The sequence below is a fragment of the Echiichthys vipera genome, assembly GCF_963691815.1.
Source record: "Echiichthys vipera genome assembly, chromosome: 3".
NCBI classification, from domain to species: domain Eukaryota; kingdom Metazoa; phylum Chordata; class Actinopteri; order Perciformes; family Trachinidae; genus Echiichthys; species Echiichthys vipera.
In genome coordinates, this window is record NC_139828.1 from 15774303 (window position 1) to 15789894 (window position 15592).

Below are 15592 nucleotides of genomic sequence, written 5' to 3' on the forward strand. Positions count from 1 at the left end.
AAAAAAAAGCTGTATTATTATGTAAAATTATGCTTATGAAAACAAGAGTCTGCCCCTCTGCTGCGTTCACCTTCACCTGGCAAGCATGACTCAACTTCACATGTCCACATAGTGGGTGAAAGACAGTTTTTATTGAAGCCAGGTGTGTACCCACGTCCTGCCTGATAATGTTTCTGGACAGAATTCCACAACCAGATCATAACATGCTCCAAGTCTTTAACCAAAATACAGAAAGAAACGTGCGTGTTTTGATTGTTTCTAGATGTTCTGATTTAAAGATAGAGGCCCTAATGATTGCCTGAAAAATAGCCGCTGCATTGAAAATTCGATTTTCCAACTTAGAGGAAAACATTTGAGCTTTTATGATGGTTTTAATAAAAAAAATCATATATTACAACTGGGAATGTCCCTTGGAAATGTTAAACTGTAGTCGCCTGCACTACAGTGGATATGAATTGTGGACCACCAACATAACGTGAAGCTTACATTATAAGTCAAAGGGTCAAAGCTGCAGCAGTCTGACAAAACTCCCCTTGACTGCCGAATGGTGCCATGAATCATGTAGAAGAAAAGTGCAGAAGGGGAAAAACACACACACCCACAACTGAGGAGAGATTCTCGGTTTAAAACACTGCTAGGCTCCACACACACACACACACACACACACACACACTTAGCTGCACACACCAGCAGCAGCTTGACCACTGTTGTTGGACCAGTGTATTATCCTGTGGGGCCAGTTGGAGTGAGGAGGGGGTGCGGGTAAAGAACTTCCATGTTCCTTTTGATGCTTGGTAGTATTACAGTAGAATAAGTCTTCCGTCATTGGTTGAATAGGCTGGACTGCCTACTGTGACTGTGAGTGTGGGCCTCTCATGCCCAAAAACGAGGCAATGAGGCATCTCTAAGCAAAAAAGGGGACAAAAATGAGGGGAAATATGTTGATGACCTCCTCCCTTTCTGTATGACGTAGCTGAATCTTCTCTTTGGGTTAAAAAAAAAAAAAGCTGAACTGATTCCCGTTGGCCATGATAATAAGTTGACGTGATTAGTCTCCTGCACGGAACTAGACTCCGAGTCGGCGCGGATGTGTAATCCATGTCTGGTTTTTAGTGGAGTCCTCCGCGCAGACAGCTCCTGCAGACGGCAGCCTGCTCTCCACTGCACTGGCGCTGTTTACTGGAAGCCCCGCTCCGCGCTGCTTCCACCAAGTGTCTGAACACTGTGAGCGGGATCTTTTCCACAGGCGAGCCGCTGAAACTTAACCCACAGTCTTCACAGGCTCATTCAAGAGGAGCCGGGAGAGCGGCGTCGGCGTTTAAAGTTGCGCGCATCGGTTTTTCTCCCCCTTTCAACTGACACTGAAAGCCCAACACTCTGTCCCTCTCAGTCACTCTGTCCTTTTTTTGTTGTTGTTGTTGGGGTCCCCCGAGCTCCGCTTCTCCTCTTCTTGTTTGTTTTCGCCGCTTCGGGGAGTGAAAAGAAAGGCGCAAGGGAGAGAGCCGAGAATAAGACGAGTCTCTCCGGAAGGCACATGAGGTGGTGATGAGTCAGGACTGAGCGCAGAGCAACACCTTGACTTGCCATGGAAGTGTGTGTCCGGTACAGGGGAATGTACGGGCTGAGAGGGGGACCTGCTGCCGCCTGATAGCCAGCCTCTGTCCCAGATAAGGGGAGCATGCCTCAGACCTGCAGACTCACTCTCTTCGCTGCAGAGGAGTCCACCTCAGACTGTCTATCCACAATCTGACTTTTCTTTTTTCTTTTTTTTTTTTCACAATTCAAATCCCCTTCTCACTTCATTTCAGCCTGTTTGGCTTCACTGCTTTTCAAGAAAAGGTAAGATTAGTTGTTGTCTTTCTTTCGCACCTTTAGTCCTATCCTCACTTTATAAATCACAGGCTATTTGACAAGTTGCTGTGGGGTGGAAGAACTTTTCTTTCAATGCTCGGTCACTTCAGAGCAATTGCTTTTGGGCGCTCAGTTTAAATTATAAGAAGACATCACTCAACTCTCGCAGTGTTGGGTACTTTTTTTTAAAAAGTCCATTTGAAAGAACATTTGGTTTGATATATTTAAGGCTTTAAAGCACCTCTTTTTGTAGGGATTTAAATAGTCCGAGAGGTGCCGTGGTTAATTGTCAAAAGGCTAATCGAAACAATTAGATGTGGATTGATTTGTTTGGCAGAATGGAAACTATTTTTAAAAAAATAAAAGTGGGCGAGCAGCGAATTTATGTGAAGCAACATGTAAAGCAGCATTTAATTGGAATGTATGCCTCAATAGTTGAAGTGTAGTTTGTTGGCATTGCTGGTCACTGAAGCTTTTTTTTTTTTTTTTTTTTAAATCCTCTGATGGTCTTGTTGGTTTGAATAGGGATTTATGCTGGAAGCTGTGACCTGAGAAGCGATGTCGGTGTGAGTCTTGAGAGCATTCACAGGCTAATCCATTATAATTGGGACTAGGCTATTTGTCCAAAGAAAGAAAAGAAAGAAGTAAACCAGTCAAGGCTCGCCTACCAATGTAATTATTAGGTTACTTTTGGCCAAAGCGAGCTTGCGATGCAACGGGACTACAAGCGTATAGGGCATGTCACGGAAATCAATCAAAGGGAGAAATAAAAAATGAGAACATACACACAAAGAAGGGGCGAATATGTGTCTGTCTGCTTAGACTTGTCGCAGAGTGGCTGTAAAATTAGATCCTTTCACTGCACATTTATTATTTAGGCCTACCGATTCTGAACGCGTCTTGTCAACCGTGTGTTAAAGAGTAGGCAGCAGGAGCGCACATGCGGGGCGGTGTGTGTGCCTCCCCTGGCCCGAGAAACTCACCGCGGCCAGCCGGCGATGCATGGCAGCCCGGAGCACAGCAGCAATCTTCACTGATCGATCTGCGGATTGGGATAAATTTAGCCTTAGTCTTCATATGCCCTCAGCTTTTATTTATTTGGTCTGATTTTAAGAGAGGGGGAGCTACGAATTCCTGCTTGGATCAGAGTCCATGAAGGTGTCTCTAATATATCTGCAGTTGTCCATCAGAGGGATATGCAGCTTCAGTAAAATGTGACATTTGTTGAGGCCTTTTTTTTAAATATCAAATGTACATTTAACAACTGACTAAATGGCTGTTCTTGAGAAGATAAAAAAAAACCAACAGATTAGTGTGTGGAGGATGAAGTGGCTTTATGTCCCTTGCCATGCATAACAACGTGACATTCAGCTAAATACAAAGCCTATTTGTGTATAAGTGTTGAGTTTTAAGGACTGTGTAAGAAAAAGGCTCTATCAGGCTCGGGGAGCTACACTTCTTACCCCAGCCTCTTTATTGGGGGAACTTCATTTTATGTGTTTGTGCATAAAAAACGTTTGAATTAATGCAAGTTCAAATTCCAGCTGTTTGGAAGGGAAAGATTAGCATATCAAAGTGGTCAGAGGAGCTCTTACACAATGGAAGGAGTTGTAATTTTCCTGCCACTGGTTTTGGCTGAGCCTGAAAGGCTTGAGAATAAGTGTATGAGTTGGTAAAACTCAAAGACTTGTGTATCAACCCCCCCCCCCTTGATAGTAGGTCTGTATGACATCTTGTGTATATGTGTATAACATAATCTCACTTGTATTTGTGTCCGTGTGAGAGAATATGTCAAAGCTTTCATACAACAGGGTAATTGTACTGTGACTCCCAAAGAGCAAATAGTGTAAATGCAAATGATACATTCTTAAACATGTACTCGGAAGCATTACTTTACAAATTCCTAATTAATACAGTAACACACATACACACACACACACACACACACACACACACACACACACACACACACACACACACACACACACACACAGTTTAGTTTGCAAAAAACAGGTGCTAATTGGAAACAATGCTAACTACTTTTTAAGTCTCCTCGGATGTCTCAGTGTTTGATATTTTCGGCTCGAGCATGCCATTAGGAGCGTCGAGTCCAGCATGAGAGAATACCCTTTTCGGTCTATAGCTTTGTTTCAGTGGAAGTGCGTCCGGTTTCAAAGAACTGCAGCTGCTCTTGATCTGCCAGATTGCTCCTCTTGTGCGTTCTGATCAATACGGTCCAGAACACTTCTATATGGGTTTTGGGGGAGATAAGGTGCTACACATCTATTCTCAACTCTTTATGTGACACTCTTGCAGCACATGATGCTCTTAAGGCTCAGTGAGTGTGATTGGCTGAGTGGGGGTTGAACGCATCAAAAAAATGTTGACATTATGGACTGTTGCTTCATTTTCTGCTGCCATATTTTACTACCCAGAATGCCAGCTGAGGTTTTGTGCTATCTATGGATATCTGACTGGTGCATTAAACAGATCATAACGCGGCTTTCATAGCCTCTCCGGATTTTTAAATCAGCACATCCACCCTAGCTTTATTAAGGTAATTTGTTATTGATTTAATTCAGTAAGAGCGTGCACACGCTGACCAGTGGCAGCATTTGCTCACTTTGTTTTGTGTCACACTCCCTCATGAGCGCGGTTATTTGCCTGTTGTCTTTGCCTGAGCAGCGATGGCAAGTCCATTTGATTTAAAGGTTGCACTGTAGCTGAATGGATTGTTTGTGCTAGCGTTCCACTTTGCTATGGGATGTCATGCCTTCATTCACGGTAAACATCACCTTAGCCACTCCATAGCAAAATCAAGCAAATGATGGAGGCTGTGAAAGCGTCAGAAGTAGAGGATTGCAGGGAGTTAAATCATCTTGATTTACATCCCGTTGCTTATTTGGTGTGTGAATTGTGGGTTTGTGGTTGCAGATGCAATGGTTGCTGTTGCTAAACCACCTACATGGAGCCATACTGTGCGGATAACTGCTCACCATTAAAGGGAAGAAACAAGGCTGTAAAAAATGCAATGGCAAATTTGATAAACGTGCAGGCCGTTAGTGGGTCAAAAAACCTCCCCCTTTCATGACTGATTTTATTTTACGATTGGCAATCAGTAAAACGCTGTGCGCCAGCCAGCGTGTTCCCCTCCCTGCCATTTTGTGAAACATTTGTTTCCACTTGCCAAAGGCCTCTGGTGCGGCGGGGGATTCGCTGCCCCTGAAATGGCAGGTGAAACTTTCTGCTTGCCTAAATAATTTCCGAGCAGAACATTACACAACAAGGACATAGGCGGTGGAACGTAAGGGTCATTTCAAACTATGGTGACAGGAAACAACATGGATATTAGCCGATGGCTCCCACATAGCTCTCTGTGCACTGGTTAAGTGGCAGCCTGCCTGAGCTTATCTGGCATCTCTTTTTTTGTGCTTCACTCATGTTGTGCTTCTGAAAGGTTTTTAGAAGAAAAGGAAGTGCAGAGTCCAAAACACGGTCGTAAAAAAACTGTCCTCTGGTCATAAAAACAACAATCGGCCTAGTTACTGATCGTAGCTCGTGTATTTGACATGTTGGGTTTAGGATGAGATATGCTTTGTTTTAAGGCCACTCCCAATACGTCAGTCAATATAGCGTTGTGCAAAACAAAAACTCCAGGAATGTAGGAATCGTTTTTTAATTCATATTTTTTTACAAATTATTATTTTACAGATTAAAATTAGAGCAGTGACATCAGTTATAATTATTTTTTTTCACTTGGATATTTTTTTAGATAATTAGGAAATTACAAACATTTGTGATCACTCAAAATGTTCTAATTATTTTGATAATTATATTTTATGCATGACTTTTAGTCTTAGTCTTTTTGCTCTCATTTTAATTGTTAGAGTTGTTCTTTTTATAATTAAGACTACCAACATTGCACACACACACACACACACACACACACACACACACACACACACACACACACACACACACACACACACACACACACACACACACACACACTGACCCTGTCTCATTCTTTGCGCTATGTGAACAAGACTTGTCCTTATCTGTGCGCAGCTGCAACACTATTTGGGAAAATATTCAATTTCTGTGTGACAGAAGAGAACCTGGGAGGCAAGGCTCTGAGCAAACAGCAGTTATTGCGGCTCTGCCATAGCAGCCGAAAGCAAGGCCTGGCTGGGAGCGAGGGGGGATCTGCGGACGTCTGCCAGGGGAAGAAGTAATGTCTCGGCTGGATTATAGGAGAGCGAAGCACTTCCACACTTAGAAGCCCCTTTTCCAACAAGACAGGGCTGTTATTTAGGGATTGTGTGGGTAAACACACCAGTGCAATATATTTCCTCCATATAGGCTGCAGTTGTCCTTGACAATCGTGACTCAATGCAAATTAGATAAGTTTTACTTTGCGTGCCTTTTCTTTTCTTTTCTTTTTTCCAACAATAATTTGATGTTGAGCTGTGAGCGTTCTACATCATAATCAGACTAACATTGTTCCAGTGAAGTGCAAACCTGGTAAGCAGAGTTTAACAGTTCTTTTAATTAATTATTTTTACCAGTTTACTTGAGTTACATAACCTACTATATAGCGATTAAGGGGACTATGACACTTCTCCAGAATACTGAATGTAAAAGGAGTAAGTAGCAAAGAGCAACTCATATTTTTTTTTTAAAAAACAACCACCAATAGTATGTCTTCCAGTTGGTGACGTCGTAACGACGGGTTAGGATTTGCGAAGTCTGTGTGTTGGAATACAGATTTCAAAGCAAAGTTGACTTTGAATGATCTAAAAGTAAAGTCAAGCAGTAAAAAAGTATGACACATGCAAGTAAATGCACTCCAAAGCACTGTGTACTTTGCAGTTGAAATCCTGCCAGATGCATATTGCATCTAATGTTTTTGCTTTATACTTCTGTAAAGTGTATTTGCGCGTATTTCATCATTTATGCTTATATGGTTTTATGGTTGGCTTGGAAGTCTGAGGTTTTGATAAATGATATTGTACTGTACAGTATTCAGTTGGGGGAGAGTGGAAGCTTTGTGCTTATAATGCAGTTGCCAAGTCAGATGGAGTTGAGCGTCTGGTCTGGGAGTTTCAGAGGAATATCACAGGCATGGTAAGTTGCTAAAAACTAAACTAATCAACAAAATAATTATCTGTTCAATTGCTACCATGCCAGAGACATCAAACACAGCCGAGGTTGAAAAAACAATCAAATTATCTCTTAATGATTGCTCATGCTGACAGATGAGCGCTTGTGAGCTGGTTTTGTTTGTATGCGGCATATGTGAGGAAGAATGAACTTTGTGGTCGCTCGCTCGTAAATCCTGTGTACATTTTCATAATCTGCATAGATATCCATCATCACCTGTAATGAAAACAATTTTATCTTATTATGTGGTTTTTGGCATTCTAACAGAGGGAACTGTATTAGTCTATTAATTTCCTGCAGTGAATCATGAATCCTGCTGCTTTTACTCTCCATGTGTGGTCTACAAAAATGTTTCTGTTTCCTCTACAGACTAAAGTTTGGCCCCTATGTCTGCTCTCTCTCTCCCTCTCTCCCTCTCTCCCTCTCTCTCCCTCTCTCTCTCTCTCTCTCTCTCTCTCTCTCTCTCTCTCTCCCCCCCTTCCCCTCTTTCACTGTCTTTCTCTCTCTGCGTAGATAATGTCTCTGCAAATGATTTAACCGCCCTCGTTGAGGCTCCTTCCAGTAATTGAACAAGCAAAGACTGTGTGCTTTACAGGAAAACAATAGTCATATTATCTCAGATCTCCACTACTCTGAGATTCAACAAAACGCTACCTTGGATAAGACTTTGCGGACTACTTCGAGGGTGTGAATTGAAGAAAGGAATCAGGTTTGCTTTCTCTCCACACAAAAAAATGGATGCCATTAATTATCTGTAGGCGCAGTATATCGAAAGTGTCGCATTATTGGAATTCATGTCTTGCGAGATGCACCTGAGGGTAAAGTGCAGCCTTGGGTGGTACTTGGTTAAACTTAAGAAGCATGCATGCTGGAGAGCCTTAGTAATAATTAACCAGAAGTGTTTTAACAGAGAATGACTATGCTTGTAGCGATGATTAGTACAAAAAAACAGAATTATTATATAATTTGGAATTATCATAATTTACATTTATGCTGAATTTACACATGTATTATTATTATTAATATTATAATTGTTATTCTGATTATTCTTGTTCTTAATATTATGCATTAGACAGACACATCCCTTTACATGGAAATATGTCTCAAACCCCAATATTTCGGCATTATTGCTCTAGGTTGGAATTTGTTTAGTTTTTTGGCAGAGCAAGGGTTGCTTTGATTGTGTTGCTGTGGAGCAGAATTGACCTTGTGTGTCAGAATGAGGTTTTTCTACGCCTTGTTTCATACAGAGCACTCTTAGACTGAAATGGCCTTAGGAGGAGTTGTTCTTGACAGAGATGCATTGTTTCAGGCAGCCAATAAACCACTGCACTGAGTGGCTACATCTGTGAACCTCATCTTGACTACAGTGTGGGGCTAGCAACAACACGGCAACTGTCACAGCTGCACCTGCTGCTGTCTCAGTACAGAGCCTCCCTCTCTGTTGCCCATAGAACCGCATCACTCGCCTCTCCGTGACAAGCCAGAGGCAACGGTCTCTGCTTGGGTCAACTGGAGAGAAGCTTCTTGGAAAAACATTTGAAAACAGGGGACAGAATGTCAGTCTGGAAAATAGATGTTAAAATAAAATTTCTGCCCCGAGGGCCAGGATTTGGTTCAGTTGGAGCTTGGGTATAAAATTCCAGTCTGTGAACGATGGGGATTAAGAGCGATGGCTTAGTAAAACCCGACCAGCACTTGAGTGTTCATTCTTCTGCGCATTTGTCCAGTGACAATAACAGTCTGCGGTTGGATATGACAGCACATTGTCTCTCCCTAATATTGTAAATGATGAATAGAGATAAATTGACTCTTGTGTGCACACACGGCCTTGCTTGTGTATTGAGGCCATGCAGAAGATGATCTGATCAGCTAAGAAGAGATTCAGGAGCATTAAAGGCTTTTAAATCTCTCATGTACTCATATCTGCCACGCTGCTGTTAAAAGTCACAGAGGTAGGATCAAGTATTGGAATTACTGAACCTCCATTTTTTATTTTTTATTTTTTGCACGCACTTTATTTGGTTCAGTGAATACCTAAAAGAGAGAAAAAAGGACTATTGGATCATCATGGTGTCTCAGAAAAAGATTATTGAAGGGGGAACAATGCCGAGAAGATTTTCAGCCAGCAGAAGTGATGCAACATGTCCACTTTCCTGCCAAATTGAACTTAGGAGTGTGAAAAGCAATGCAGGGACACGAGGAGTGGGTCTGACATGAATGCAGATAGTGTGGGATTAACACAGGGAAAGATTGAGCGACAGTGGCCGGTGACATCTCTTTACAGCTTTGCTTGTACAGCTGTGCCAGGCCTGGCATTCACTGCTGCCTGTTGGATCCAACTCCTTCTCCACTGCTGGGGGGTTAGGTAATGAACATCTTAAATCCTGAAGATAAGTTGAGCTCCTGAATGTGTACGTGTGATTGTATGGATGGAGACATCAAATTATTCATGTATTTATAATGAAAATTGAAACGTTAATATTGACACCTCAGTGTGTCGATTTGATCTGTTTGGCATTTGCGCAGGAAAAATACATATACAGGCTGCCCTAATAATTCATCATGCCTCCTTCTAAATGAGGTGTGAGGCGGCTCTGCTGGTGTGAATTCTGCCATAAATCACACATAGCCTGAATGCTTTATCCATTAGACCGACCTGTTTGTCTAATTCAGCTACTCAGTCGCTTGCAAACTGGTTTTAGTAATTAAGACAAGTGTGAAAACTGGAGGTTCTACTTCACACCTGGTGTGTTATCGCCGGGTGTAATACCACACATAGATGTAGAAAAGCAAGAAAAAATGGAATTAGCCAAAAAATGACAATCTAGTTTCCAAATGTATTATTCCCCCTAGTCAGAGCTGATATGATGGGTATTATTTTTAGTCTTGAGTTACGGGTCACCTTTACCACATATCTTCAAAACTTGTTTTCAGCTGGGTACTCTGCATCTTTCAGCTAAGCCAATCCATTTCTAGATACTTTATTTAGCTGAAGAAGTAGTTTTTTATCTTAAAAAAAAATCAAATCCCAATATTTTGAGATATATAGTTTTCCTTGGAGACCATTTTTTAAATTCTGTTCATCAAACCATTTTTAAAAAAATAATAATTTACCCTGTGACCCATCTACAGAGCAGTTGACGAATTTCTTGCATTGACTGCGAAAGTGTAAATGTGGTGTTTTTTTTTTTTTTGTCAGGTTTCAGGTTTTACGGACTGTTTTATGTAGCTGCCTGCAACTACATAAAACAGTCTATAAAACACAATATTACTTTTTGAAGAACTTTCCCTATTTGGACACTGATTAGGCCACCATTGTACAATAAATCAAATGCAGAAAAGCCAAAATCGGCAACGTTTTTAATCTTAATCTACAATATTCATAAGAAACAACAAATAGGAGCATTAAGCCAAACGTGTCTTTTTCCTTCTTATGATCATGATTTGATCACTGCAAGGTTAAATGATGACCAGACAGAAAGCTCTGAGCAAGTACTGCATCTGTGCCCGGCAACACACATCATTTTTAGCTTCAGCATCAGCAGCTGAACCAATGTGATGAATGCTATTCTGAAGTAGTTGATGGAAATAGGAAAAAAGCAGTGTAAAGAGGACAGTCAAATGGGGGGCAGAAACGGTTGCAAAAAGTGGAGCCAGTGGCATTTCCGTCATTCAGCTGATTACTAGTGAGTCTGGAGTGAGCTGACAGGATGCGGCTCCTGCAGCTATTACCATCAGAAATAGGTCCAGCGGGCCCAGGGCTGGGCGTGGAGAAGCTCGGAGAGGCCAAGACCTGCCTAAAGGATGGAAAAGTTTGATAACATTTATCTAGTAAAGGGGTGAGATAGTACATTTTGTTTAGCATGGTTCTTAAAGGTCTTCTGATGATGAACCCCTGCAGGAACTTTTGCTCTGTAAATGGTGGTGTTGAAATGTAGCTATGAGAAACTAAAGCGGAGTCTAACAATCAGCAAGAGACGGTGAACGCTGCAGACACCGCAACGCCTACTCACTTTACTAAGGGCCAAAAAAGGGTCTTTTATTCTCTCACCTGAAAAGGCTTGTAGGCTCCTGTGCATAATGGAAGCAGTGTAGCAAAGGGAAGGCTGTGCAGACATCACTTGCAGACAATATTCTGAAGTCACTGCCACAAGACTCTCTCAGCTACATACTTGGTATTTAAACTTTCACAGAAGTAAAACATTTTGTGCCAAGCCAGAAATGTGTAATGAAGCTTTCATAACACAATCCGTACAACTGGAGCATGCAGTGATAGCCCCAAACAAAAGTGCTAATTGACACTGAGAATATTTGGTGTATAAAACATTTGGTCAAGATGACGGAAAATGGAAAATATTCACAAGACAGGGCTGAATATTTATAAGCTAGACAAGAATATCTCCTTTGAAGTTACAGTGAATCACTGCTTTTAACCTGTGTTTGTTATTCACACACTGTCTTTTTTGTTAAGTCACATTTTAGAGAACTTTTAAATTTTATGGAACTTTATGGACACTGCTGTCGGTATTTGTTAAGTTTTGCTTAAGTCTTTCGGTCCTTTTATTTATATAAATATGCATTTGTATCATCAGCACTGAGTATCCTAGAACAACATAGTGAGAAGTGTTGATTGAATGAATTGTTGGGTCAAACCTGCTCTGGTTGACAATAGAGTATAAATATGTTTATAATGTACACAAACTAGTCTAATCATACTAAACTAGCTGATTTCTCTTCCGAGTTTTGCAATGCCAGATTTGAAAAAATGTTGCTGCAGAGGGCGGCAGTCGTGAAAATTCAACTCTAACTGTACATATGCATCAGGTTGCTCTGTAATTTAACAAGACCGTAGTAATTATGCAAAATGCAACATTCTTTGGACATTAAAAAGTGCTTTTCCTCCTGTGTCCATGCACATATTTTGTAATAATATTTATATTTGTCAGACTGCTGATCTGAATATAATTGTATTCACCTTCTGTTTTTGTGGCTGTCTCTTTGAGCCCCCCTCCCAAAGAAACGCCCAGTCTGCTCTGATCGGTCAGCGCTTCTACATCTGCGCTCTCGGTGTCTCTGTACTGTCGTTGCAGCCCGGGAATTACCGTCACGGCTCATTAGTATAGTAGCGACATCACAACCGTACAGAAGTCCTGGCGGCTTGTTTAAAAGCATATTTCTGAATACGGGCTGTGTGCATTTCTCTGTGGATTGAGTGTTTTGCTACTTTTACAGTATTTATATAGCACCTCAACCTGCTTTATAATAAAAAAAGACATAGAAATCTCACTTTTTCCAATATGGGACCATTTGCAAAAGGCAGTCAAGGAAAGGTAAAACATATTCTGTGATATAATCTACCAGCCATCCTTGTCAAATAAAACAATCTTTAATCTACATGGCTCTGAATGGTGCATGGTGTTAAGAAATCACCTCACACAACACTTGTTTCTGTTCAGAGGAGAATTTTCCATCCCAGCAGGAGCCCTTGTAAAGGTATTACCTACTCTCCCAACATTGGCGTGTTATCACACTCACTTCATATTCATAGTGAGTCTTATTCTCCTGTCATTATTTTGTGTAACTTAGAGCTGTATCAATTACACTTCAGTGGATTACCTATGCAGAGATACAGAGATTAAAATCTCTGCTTCATACTACCTCCAGCAAGGAAGGTTCAAAGGTGCGACCCGTATTGCAATCCACTATCGTTTGGCAGAGCACGAAATTGGTCAACCTTTCAGAGTTTGTTTGGGAATTTGAATCCCTTTGGTATTCAAAACAGGAGGGCCTTATGACAGGGAGATAATTTCCTAGTGAATGTTTTATCGCAGTCTGCTTGACAGTCTCCTGTGTCTGTCTGCTCTCTCTCGCTGCTTGTGTCTTTAGATTCCGTGACTTTGGTCAAGCTATTCAAAAAGAGAGTGAGGAAAAAAAGAAAACCCTGTCCTACCCCCCTCCCTCCCCAACCCCCACCCCCGTTTTTTTTGGTTATCACAAAAGAGCAAACATATTAAACATACACAAGGTGTAGAAGCAGTGATTGCTGTATCTGCTGCCCTACTGTGGGTGGCAGGGGACGATAACATAAGCCACAGACCCATTTACATTTTTTTTTTTTTAAATCACGGTAAGCCTGAATCACGGCCAGTTGGAAGCAGGGTACATTCTTGAAAAGAGTGTTTTTGCCTATAACAAACTATTATATTTCTTAACCTACTGTTTTAATCATCCTTCTCCTGTGGTATACCATATGTTTAGATTCGGGCAAAGGCAAAGTACAGCAGCTTTAGCTCTCATCAACTGAATGTAAGCCAAGTGTTTGCTTAATGACTTCTCTCAAATCCAAATTGAAGTTATTTAAAAATCTACTTTGTGTATCCCTCAGTCTCAAATAGCCTGATCCATTGTACAGTGAGCAGGCAGGAGTGAAATCCTGTAGCACCTTAGTTATTAAAAGAGGGGGTTGGAATGAGCCAATCTGAGCTTGTTTGCATCACAATCCCCCACACAGTGCTGATGTTATGCTAATGAACACCGTGGAGAAGGCTCACCCCCAAAACTGTCCTCTCTTTTTCTCAGCTAAAAGTGGGGAGAGGGCAGTGACACTGAAACTCCACGAAGAAATCTAATGATGCAGCCTGAAAATTGAAAGCAACTTAAATTACTCTATTTTGTCACGTCACTGTGTATAAATGTGGTATTAGATGCTTGCCTTTTTTTTCCAGACCATTTTCCTGTTGAGTATACGTTTCATGTTATTGTGCAGCCGAGTGTGTAAAGCTGAGCAGCAGCTAAATGCCTTTTAGACATGTTCTCTGTCTTTGGGAAGAAAAAAAAATCGCCAATACACCGTCATCAGGTTGAACAAGGGCCATTACCTGTCAGGGCAGTACTGAGTGAAGATTTAGGGCTGACAAGTGATTGCATTCAGGAAAAGACTACACCCACTTCTTTTGTCTGAGCTTCCCAGACGAGACACAGTGCTATACCTTGTTTTAGGTTTGCATATACGCCACTTCCCCTGTCTGACAAAAGGCATTCATGCCATCTTTTAGATTTAAAATAGATATGGCAGTGCTGGGCTAAATGCGCTAGAATGAAGTAGGCTACAGAAGATCCACTCTACTACGGAAACGATTTGTGTAGTATTGCTTCTGCCGTGAGGGTAACTTGTGCTGTTTTCTATTTTAGTGAAGACCGAGAAAATGCGGTGTCTCTCATTTTGGATGTGTTTGTCCTTCCCCTGAGCCACAGAAAGGTTAAAAGCCTCAATTAGACACAAGGTTGGCCGCATTATGCACAGTGCCTCTAATCTGAAAGAATTAGCGCCCTTCAAAAATCTAAATATCCACAACTTTCCAAGCTTGCACATTTTTCTGATTTTTTTTCGAGGTATTTTCGAAACATTCAAAGACACTCTGTAATGAGAGAAAAAACATATCACGGGTGCTCAAGTGCAGTGATTTATCCAGATAAAGCTAGTATCAAAGGAGCTGTGCTCAACATTAAGAGCATTAATGTAGCAAAAAACAAATATTTTCTGTGTAAAGTCTCGTAATGGCGTCTCTCCCTCTGTGTGTGTTGTAATCCGAGTTTCTGTTTGTTTTGATTGTCGGTTCAGCCGCACGTAAATGTTAGTGCATGTGGCTATAAAAAACGTTGGTATTTCACATATTGGGGAATGGTCTTTGAGAGCCGTGTGGAGGCAAGCCCAGCCCATGGTTTTCTTTTTTCCCACATTCCGAGCAGAGCGTCTTTAAAGCTTTTGTTAAATACATCGGTCACAAAGGAGATGTGGCTCAACAAGCAAAGCAAACAAAGTAGAGAAGCATTTTGGAGCTTTAAGACAATTGAAATGTGGATTGTGCAAAATAGAATATGACTCAGAAATGTACATTCAGTGTGAGCCAAGGATCTACGTAATGAAACATCTTTAATCTAAGGTGGGGTTAAAACATTCCCAGTTTTTTGGTCCCAGAAATAATTGCTCAGCTTCTCCTTTCTTTCTCGCTGCTGAAACGAGTAAAGGCATGGATAAATAGCTTATTTTCCTTCTTGCTCTGCTCCCATTTTCAAACGTGTCTCTCACAAGTAATCATCTCCGTTACCTTCTTCGTGTTTGTGTTGCTGCCCACTACCTTAAAAATTAATCATCCTGTTTAATAACGCCTCATGATCACAGTGCATTATTGATGGTGGGGTCCTTAATAGAGGGATGAAGTGGGGATTTTAACCATTCAGCTGCTCATTTTTTTTTGGGGGGGGGGGGGCAGGGTCACTAAAGCTGCTTACTGGTGCGTATCAAAGTAAATACAGCACATTATTATCATAGAATAAAACCTGGCCCTGTGCATCCGAAAGGGCTCACCCCCTTCTCTGAAAACAAACATCTTGTTTAGATGAGTGGCAATGCTAAAAATAAAGAAGTGACACAAGCTGCCGAATTCAATTACAGTTTTTCAGTGAATGTGAACTCAATGAGCAAATATCTGACCTCAACTGTTTATTGTTTTTCAGCTTCAAGCATGCAAGCAACATAAATGACTCAGACACTTGTGTTGCTGTGAATGTGCAG

General features: G+C 41.3%; 1 protein-coding gene across 9 annotated transcripts in view; it reads left to right on the forward strand.

Annotated features, from left to right (window-relative positions):
- Nucleotides 1–1241: 1241 nt before the first annotated feature.
- The window catches only part of adgrl2a (adhesion G protein-coupled receptor L2a), a 97029-nt gene continuing 82678 nt past the window's right edge, over nucleotides 1242–15592 (forward strand). For all 9 annotated transcript variants that reach the window (XM_083940689.1, XM_083940697.1, XM_083940690.1 and 6 more), the window contains exon 1: nucleotides 1242–1839. The gene's annotated coding sequence lies outside the window, so the exon portion shown is untranslated. The remainder of the gene's footprint in view (nucleotides 1840–15592) is intronic.